Below are 9,071 nucleotides of genomic sequence, written 5' to 3' on the forward strand. Positions count from 1 at the left end.
TTTATATTGAGAATTTCTTATCTTAAAGTTTCTAAAAATTACCATAATCAATTTTTTAATCTCATTTTAAATCAAGTACCAATATTTTTTATAGAATTCAGATGTTATCCCGTAGTCTCCTTGGGATTTATTTGCATAATTTCTAAAAATAACGAAATTCCTTAAAATTTATGCCATATTTTATAAAGCAGAATACTTGAAACTGATTAAATCCCTATGGGCGTGTGAAAAACATAATAAAACATATGTTTTCATAATTTTCTTAAGATCCAAGAGGCCGGAAACCCCCAAAATATTAGTTAAAATATGTTGAAATGCCGCTAAAAGTAATGAAAATTTTCTCAAAATTCATACATTGCTTAATAATTATATTTATACTGGAATAATAAGCATTAATTGGTTAAAAATAATCAATAATGAAATTGGGTAGAAAAATGAAATGGCAAGAAAAAAATACCTTTTTTCCCTGTGAATTTTGTGAAATTTAGCATTTGGATTATCTCCCTTGTCTGTAAACTGTGTTTTTTGGCCGTAATCGATTCTATGTGTGGAGGAATGGAGAAAAATATTTATCATGCAAATGTTTTACTGAGACAGATATTGAATTAATTCCAACAGAAATCACTTCATATTTTCTATTCTATTGCTGGTGCCATTCTTTGTAGGCCTAAGCTTACTGTAACAGTTATTTGTGCTTGATTGAAATACTTATTTGTAGTTTGATGAGAGAGCATGAACCAGTGGCAGATTCAAAGACAAGTCCGGTGGGGATGGGCGGGGAGTGCTTTTAGTGCTGTACAGTTATTTATTGTAATTATTTAGTGGTACAGGAATTATTTCTTATGTATATGAATGCAGGACATCATGTTTTAAAACATTAACATAATGATATATAAAATTATTTTTTATGTGTAGTCAGACACAACAGAAATGATTTCAAGTACTCTAATACTAGTAATAGGTTACTAATTGTTCTCTTAAGAAGAATATTTCATATTGTGACATTTTAAAATATTTAAAAATAACGATACAAAATACTCTGACATCCCTGTGCTGTAGCAACATTATATATAGTAAAACTCATTTGTGTCAAACACAGTTAAATTGAATACATTGGATGAGTCGAATGTTTCAATAGGTCCTGATTTTTCCCTTCTTTATACTAGTAAATAAAGCACGAAACAATCAAACACGGTTGAATCAAAATTTCAAATACTGCGGTTGAATCAAATGCATTTTGAGATCCCTTCCTTCGAAAATATACCAAAATTTGCTTTTTTGTGATATTCTGGCGTCACGCTGTCTCAGGTAAAAGTCAAGTCTCGGATCCGATTAACCGAACAAGACTGATCAACCGTAACAGTGTTAAAGGAAGTTATTGTTCCAGCGCAAAATGGTCCTGTTATATACTTATTGCCTATCTTAAACCAATATGTGTGTAAAACGCCAACCTGGAACCAGTCGGTACAGTCTGTACAACTTAAGTGTCAATGTTTCATGAACAGTAAAACACGGATGAATCGAATCATCGGATGAGTCAATATTTTGCCTGGTCCCGCTGACTTCGACTGATCCTTGTTTTACTGTAATTCATATTGTTTAATTGTTCAATCATAAAACATACACAAATCTGTGTGTATGTTTAATGTAGTGTCCCTCTGACCATTCATACAAACTTTCTGTCTCTAATTCTGATTCTATTAAAAAAAAATCAAAAATCAAAAATTGAAGTCGGAAACATATGGATTTTTTTTTCAAAAAGAAAAAAAATTAAAAGTGATCCATTATGACCAGATTTCTAAAAAAAAAACGTTTTTTCAGTCGACCGTAGAAGCCCCAAAAAAATCCCTTTCAAAATGTAAAGGTGTTGAGCTTCGCTCTACGCGGGCTTCGGCCGCGCAGAGAGCTGCGCTCTTATAATGTTATGATTTTATTGTTACGTAAACAGTCGATGGCGTAGCAACGTGGGGTCATGACCTCACTTTTGGCGGGAACATATGAATGAGTCGATTCCAATCAGCTGTTCAATCGAATTTGTTGACGATGACGGGAGAGAAAAAATATGAGTATTTTAATTAAGGAATAGATTTTGATTTTGTTGAGGTTATGAGGGTAAAATGATAATGGAGCACGTGTAAATTATGTAACCCCGGCGAAGCCGGGTTACATAAAATTTACAAAGGCTCCATTATCATTATACCCTCATAACCTCAACAAAATCAAAATATATTCCGTATATTTACAGTTTTTCACGCAAATTATTTATTATTTATTCTCGCGACAGTTGCATATTTTTTATTGAAATACCCATATTTTTTTCTCTCCCGTCTTCTTCAACTAATTCGATTGAACAGCTGATCGGAATAGAGTCATTCATATGTTTCCCACCAAAAGTGGGGTCATGACCCCATGTTGCTACGTCAGCGACTATTCCCGTAACAATAGAATCGCCTCACGTGTTGTACTATCATTATGCACTGATAATGATAATACTAGAAAGCATGGTTATTGAATCCATGTCAGTGCAAACTGTAAATATTAAAAAATATGCAACTGCAGCGGGGATATGTTAAGAGTGAGTAATAAAACTATCATTGCGAAAATGATCGATGAACTCAAGTTTTACAGATTTATGCTAATAACTTAAGTTATCGATATGATTACAATTTTACCTTGTATAATTAGGCTGTGACGAATCCCGTCTACCAGTAGCAGTGCTGTAATGGCGACCGGGCAAAACTAATTTTAAGACCCAGTAGACAAGAAAAATCATTAAAAATCGAAAAGTGAATAGATTTACACAATTCTGTGTTCTACAGCTAGAACAATAATTTTACAAACATCCTAATTAATACTGGCGTGTAATTATCGCTATTTATCATTAAAAAAAATTGTCGAGTAAACCCAGCCGAATGCAGAGGTAAACAAAAATCAGCTGTTTACAAGGTCTCTCGATCTTGTTGTAATAAGATCACATTCACACAGTTTTCCATACCAATTCATCATGCTCAATACATACATGTAAGTTACACAAATTTATCTACACCAGATATGTATAGCCTACATGTTCTATTCATACCCATCCGAAACTAGAATTATAATAAATATCCAAAACTGTAGGCCCATGCAAATCCAGATTCGTCACATACTGTTGTCCCCGATGCCGCCTCCGCTAAAAGAAAATTGGGAGGAATACTGTGTAGGAAGTCGAATCGGAACACTACTAACATCCGGTTTACTCGAGGATAGGAAGTCATCGTAGGAGGAGGCAGCCTCACTCTGATCTCTATTATAGTAACAAAAGGTGTAAATATTCCTATTCCCGAGGACTGGAAGTATTAGGAGATTCAGTCGAGCCGGTAAAGACACTACAATATTCATCTTGAACAGCATCTTTCTGTCAAACCATTTTTCTTTATATCTAAATAGTCATTTGATGTTGACAGTTTTTTACTTGATGAAGACTAAAATATATGAATTGTCTACCATTACCATTGTCGTGACTCGCAGAGCTCCAGATAAAATGCGTACATTGTAAGTGTGTTATTACGCATTGAAAATACAGACAAATCGCATTGAAAATAATTTCATGTATACAGCAAACGCATAAGAAAAGTAAATATTTGTTGTTTTCAAATTGATGCGTAAATTTTTCCGAGAAAAAAAGCTGAAAACGAAAGTTGAATTCCTTATCATTCGGAATTTTCGAATTATGCTTTTGCTTCTATATAAACGCTTGACTGATGCCGATCTGTTATCTTTCGAAACTTCTCGAGCATTTTGCCTCTTATGTAAGGCAAATGCGCTTGACATAGTTTACAGTGTACCAAGAATAACTCGTTGAAATAGAAACCAGTGCGATACTAAAAGCGTTCTATGAAGGCCCATTCTATTATCAAAAGCTAAATTTTACAACATTTGTAGATTTACAAGCAATCACATATAATAGCCGATGATATTGTTGTCGTTGAGTCCAACACTGGATGAGTATGGAAAATGAAAGTTTACACCGTGGTGGCGGTGATGACTGATGCTTTAAACTACAATTATGCATTGATTCACAGGGATATTAAAATTAGTTATGGACCCATCAGAGTGCCCATAGACCATTTTAGACGTTTGAATCACATTGTACTATACACGTAAAGGGTGGGAAGGCTCCCCGAGACAAAACTTCTACCATACCGTGCTTTATCGCGGCTAAAAAATCACAATTCTAGCAATTTTGTCACAAATACGGTTACTACCGTTGCAAAGAGCGATAATTTTCTTTCAAAATCATCCTACCAAAAGTACCCAACTATACAAAGTGCCGTCAGTAACAAAAATGACACACGAATGTCACCAATCGGGTCGTGGAAATTCATGGTGAGCGAGACCTCCGTAGCATTCTAAATGGCTAACTGAAATGAAAGCTATGCTCCATTCGGGACGTCACCTCGTCATTTACCTTCGGCGTAACCCACACACCTTCGACACCTTCGACACTCGGTAAAAGTACACCCATATATTGTAATCCATGAGAAAGTGCCACCTAACAGAGGGACCATTAAAAACCTTATAAGGCACAACAATCCCAAACATTTAGGGAGCATACATGTATATTAACCTTTTAAACGACACGACACGACCATTATTTTATAAAAAGGAGATTGGGAACCCTTTTTTTGATTAAAAACAGAACTAAAGATACACTTGTACATATGTATATATAATGGCATGTCATACTGCATTGCATTTGTTTTCTTATGTAAAATGAAATGCTTGGATAAAATTCACAGTTGTTTTTTTTAAATACCACATCTATTTAGCACCTGTCGACATTCTCAGAAATGGCTTCAAGCTTGCCAATACAATGTACAGCTTCACCACATGAGGATATACCAGACAACATGGAACCTTTCAAGTTTTTCACCCATTGTACATCCATAGAGAACAAGGAAAGTATAGTGAATATGGGATATCTGAAAAAGAGTAAAACGCCGAATATTTGGCAAGAACCATTAGGAGAACCAGATGCCCCAACGGGAGTGTGGTTCTCTGTAACGCTGTGGAACGGCAATCTACCCGACATATCCCCGTATGGTACAGAGCGAGTATTGGTACCAGTTCAGCGTATTCATGAGCATATTCATAGTTCTCTCGATCCAGTCTTGTATTTAGAACCAAAGAGAAACAGCGATACAGGAAAATCTACCATTTACATACGACTGATTCTTCTAAAGGGTGATGACCAGGAAAATATCAATTGGTGCATTAAGCACAATCTGCAACAACTCGACCTTGACAATAATCCTTGGCTTCGGATTAACGGTGACGGGCATGGGAAAACATGGCAAAATATCTCACAACCAAATCACTGGGTCCTTGTATTCGTTGCTGATGATGTGAACATCCAAGGGTGTGAATGGGATAGCGTTACCTGGTAATGTACCTTAAAACTTTAAAAATTATGTATATATAGTATCAACGTAAGCAATGTTAGATATATACCGAACTTACGAAGTAACTAAAATGTTTCAAATCAGGATAAAATATTACGTATACATGTAGTGATATGATGGCAGAATTCTGCAGAGACCTATAGATTTATCAAATGTATTGATATTTGTTATCAGCAATATCTCAAAAGACGAGAGTTAATAGCTTAAACGCTTGTCCATATCTAGATTCAATGTGTTATTTCTTATTTATTTTTACTGTTAAAATTATACATTTTAATTGGTTTCACTTCCCTTCTACAGCACTGAGTATTGCTCAAATTGCCAAAAGTATGGTCACACCAATCCAGAATGTCCTCAGACAAAATGTTTTAGATGCACGGTCTAGGCCACTGGGCTCGAGATTGTGACTACATTATTAAATGTAGTGTTCATGGTAAGTCCATAAATTAAATTCTTGGCAGTCATTATTTCATATCAGTTTATGTTCTTACAAATTGTCCAATGTTTCCTATTGTGACATCAGAAACATATGTGTTTGATTTTGACGTAGATTTGTCTCTCCTTCAGTTGAGATATAAAATTATTATGTGTTATCTTTTTTCCTATTGTGACATCAGAAACATGTGTTTAATTTCGATATACAAGTAGATTGGTCTCCCCATTCAGTTCAGATGTAGAAATGACTTTGTATAATTATTATCAGTATAAAAGATCTTTTGCTGTTTCCAGAAAAATCCAAGTCGGAAGAAAGCCTTTATCTTTCGCAGCCAGGACAAATAAACATCACACGTTTTGTCGTCAAAATCGTTTGACAAGGAATTGTATAATTGGCTTTAGAATTCTCCGAAATTTCGTTATGTATTGAAAATTACCTGAGCTTGCATATGAGATATTACACTAATTTACTCGCTATTACATTTTCATTATTTGTAATGATGTTTTTTGTATCAATATAACCCGGTATATATTACATAACCTATAATGAATCATGATGTGCTAAGAATTAATAACTTTGCTTTGCGTGTTCGTTAAGTACAAAATAGCAATTTAATAGTGGAAGATTTGTTTAAACCTTATTTGTTCATAAATGTATATATAGCTTTCTATGTATAAACTCTCTCTATATATATATTCTCTCTCTCTCTTTTATTATATATATATATATAACATATAATATTTGGGATTGAAAAACAGGCTTAAAGACCCACTACCTTCCCGTAACAAAATAAATCTTGAAAGCGCCAATAACATCAAGGAATGTTTGGTTTGATTAGTTTAACGTCCTATTAACAGCCAGGGTCATTTAAGGACGTGCCAGGTTTGTTGGTGGAGGAAAGCCTGAGAGAAACCACCGACCAGCGGTCAGTTCCTGGCAACTGCCCCACATGGGATTCGAACTCGCGACCCAGAGGTGGAGGGCAAGTGGTAATATGTCGGTACATCTTAACCACTCGTCCACCGCGGCCCCTCAAGGAATGTATAACGATAGTCTAAGATCAGGTTACAACACCCAACAAGTGCAAGATGCCTTCATAATCTATGTTGACAGTGAAGTTTCGTCGTCTGGCGCAGTGATAGTCAAATAACGCGCGGTAATCATGACAACGGCGAGAAAAAATAATTGACACGACCAACGTTATGAAAATTAGCATTCTATTTATTTTAATTAAATTGTTCAGAAGGTGATAAGTGTACATATGTAGTATAAACGGTAAGCTAATAACTTTTGCGACAAAATTATCAGTCTCATTTTACATTTTCATTTGTTTGAATTAAAAGCCGTTTCGGTAAGGTAGTGGTCTTTTAAAGCGTATATAAATTCCTTTTAATGAGTAGAAGTTAGCATTGTTACATTGTTCCATTATTTAACTGATTATTATACGTACTATATGTGATATTTCATAAAAAAAGCTCCACCGCTGACAAATGGTATTTTTTCACTATTAAAAACAGGACCAGACGATTAAGTATTTTTCTTCAGCTACAAAAGTTACTTACTTCACACCATTACCACCATTCAAAATTTCGAGCTTCTAATTTTACTTCAAGTTAAAATTATAAAAATTAATTAATTGCATCCCGAAAAAATTCCGTGCTACTATATCTTATATGGAATGAAGTACTGATTGCGCATGCACCAAAGGCAAAACAAATTATTTTATATCATTTTTTGTGTTAATTAGACATATATATACGATTAAATACCAATTACAGTTCAAATAATGAACATCATTTATGCTCTGTCGGCGGTGGAGCATCTTTAATATTTATTCATTGTAATTTGAACAAAGAGGTATGGCCACCTGTCAACCACCTGTAACCAGATTTCGAATTCTGTGCGAAAGTGTATTTTATATATCTTGCCCATATTGGCTCTTTCCGTATCAGGGTTGACGTGGCACTATTTAAAGTTTATATTGGATACATACGAAAAACATGTATCGTTTACATAAGGACACCTTTTCTAGGTTTTCATCTTTTTGTTTAATTTATCTGATATCACATATGATTGAGGTTCTTCATTTACATGACAAAACAAAGAATTGTATTGCTTGTCAAAACAAAAGAAAATAAGAAGACGTACTATCGCTGATTATTTCGACTACAGGAGTTATGTACTGACCTGATATTGAAGTTTAATACGCAGTCTATACCTGATACTGAAGTAAAATACTTTATCAACCACGTTTTCTCATTTTTTCGGTACGAGCCCATCGCATCTGAGACTTTTTTTTAGGAAAAGGATTGAGGTTATTTTGCTACACCGATTAAAATGAACCATATTAAAAGTTGATCCTTTGGTACGCTCTATCAAAAAATGAATTTTAATTTTGGGAAGTCCTCACCGAAAGTCACAAATTATTTACTGTAATTAAAAACTACGTTTGAACAAATAATATCATTCATATATTAGATATAAATCATCATCATGATATTTTTTATTGTCCATTAGGTCGCAATGTGTCGATATGTGCCAAGCCTCTTTCACATCAAATATTATATTATGTACAATGTAATCAATACATATAATTGCATGTCATATAATATATCACTTTGTTGTTTTATCCGTATATCGCCGATATAACGTTTTAGCCCACCATCTGATTTGTAGGCTATTTACTAAATCAATCGCCTTTCGTCCATTGTCCATCAACAGTTCTTGTTACCGCTATTTCTCATAAAGTACTGAAGGGATCCTCCTCAATTTTCATATGCAGGTTTCCCTAGGGACATGATGTGCATTTTGCATTTCAAGACCGATCTTTCAACAACATAGTCGACAGACAGCCATCATGGATTTTGATAGTTCAATTTCCAAATATTTTATTGACAAAAAGATTTTAGTGTCAATTGGATTAGACATCAGGCGTAGCCATATCTTAGTCTTCTCCAGATATTGATGGTACAAACAAATAATTATATAAAACATATATACATGGTGAGGTTTATGAATATTAAGGGGAGGTAACTCCTAGATGAGGAATGGCACATTTTTTGATCATATCTATTGTAACTCTATAAATTAACAGTTAATTTTCATTTTTTTTATATAATATAATATTACCAAATAATTCTAACATAATTCTAGTATATATATATATATATTTGTGATATTGGTCCTATTCG

General features: G+C 34.1%; 1 long non-coding RNA gene across 2 annotated transcripts; it reads left to right on the plus strand.

Annotated features, from left to right (window-relative positions):
- Positions 1–2,149: 2,149 nt before the first annotated feature.
- LOC138331840 (uncharacterized) lies at positions 2,150–8,129 on the plus strand. Of its 2 annotated transcripts, XR_011209728.1 has the most exons (4): positions 2,150–3,359; positions 4,812–5,425; positions 5,745–5,877; positions 6,174–8,129. It is a non-coding gene; the product is annotated as an uncharacterized lncRNA (long non-coding RNA). The 2 variants fall into 2 exon arrangements; XR_011209727.1 differs by lacking the exon at positions 2,150–3,359 and having other exon boundaries at positions 4,696–5,425.
- The last annotated feature ends 942 nt before the right edge of the window (positions 8,130–9,071 follow it).

The sequence above is a fragment of the Argopecten irradians genome, chromosome 9 (assembly GCF_041381155.1).
Source record: "Argopecten irradians isolate NY chromosome 9, Ai_NY, whole genome shotgun sequence".
Taxonomy (NCBI): domain Eukaryota; kingdom Metazoa; phylum Mollusca; class Bivalvia; order Pectinida; family Pectinidae; genus Argopecten; species Argopecten irradians.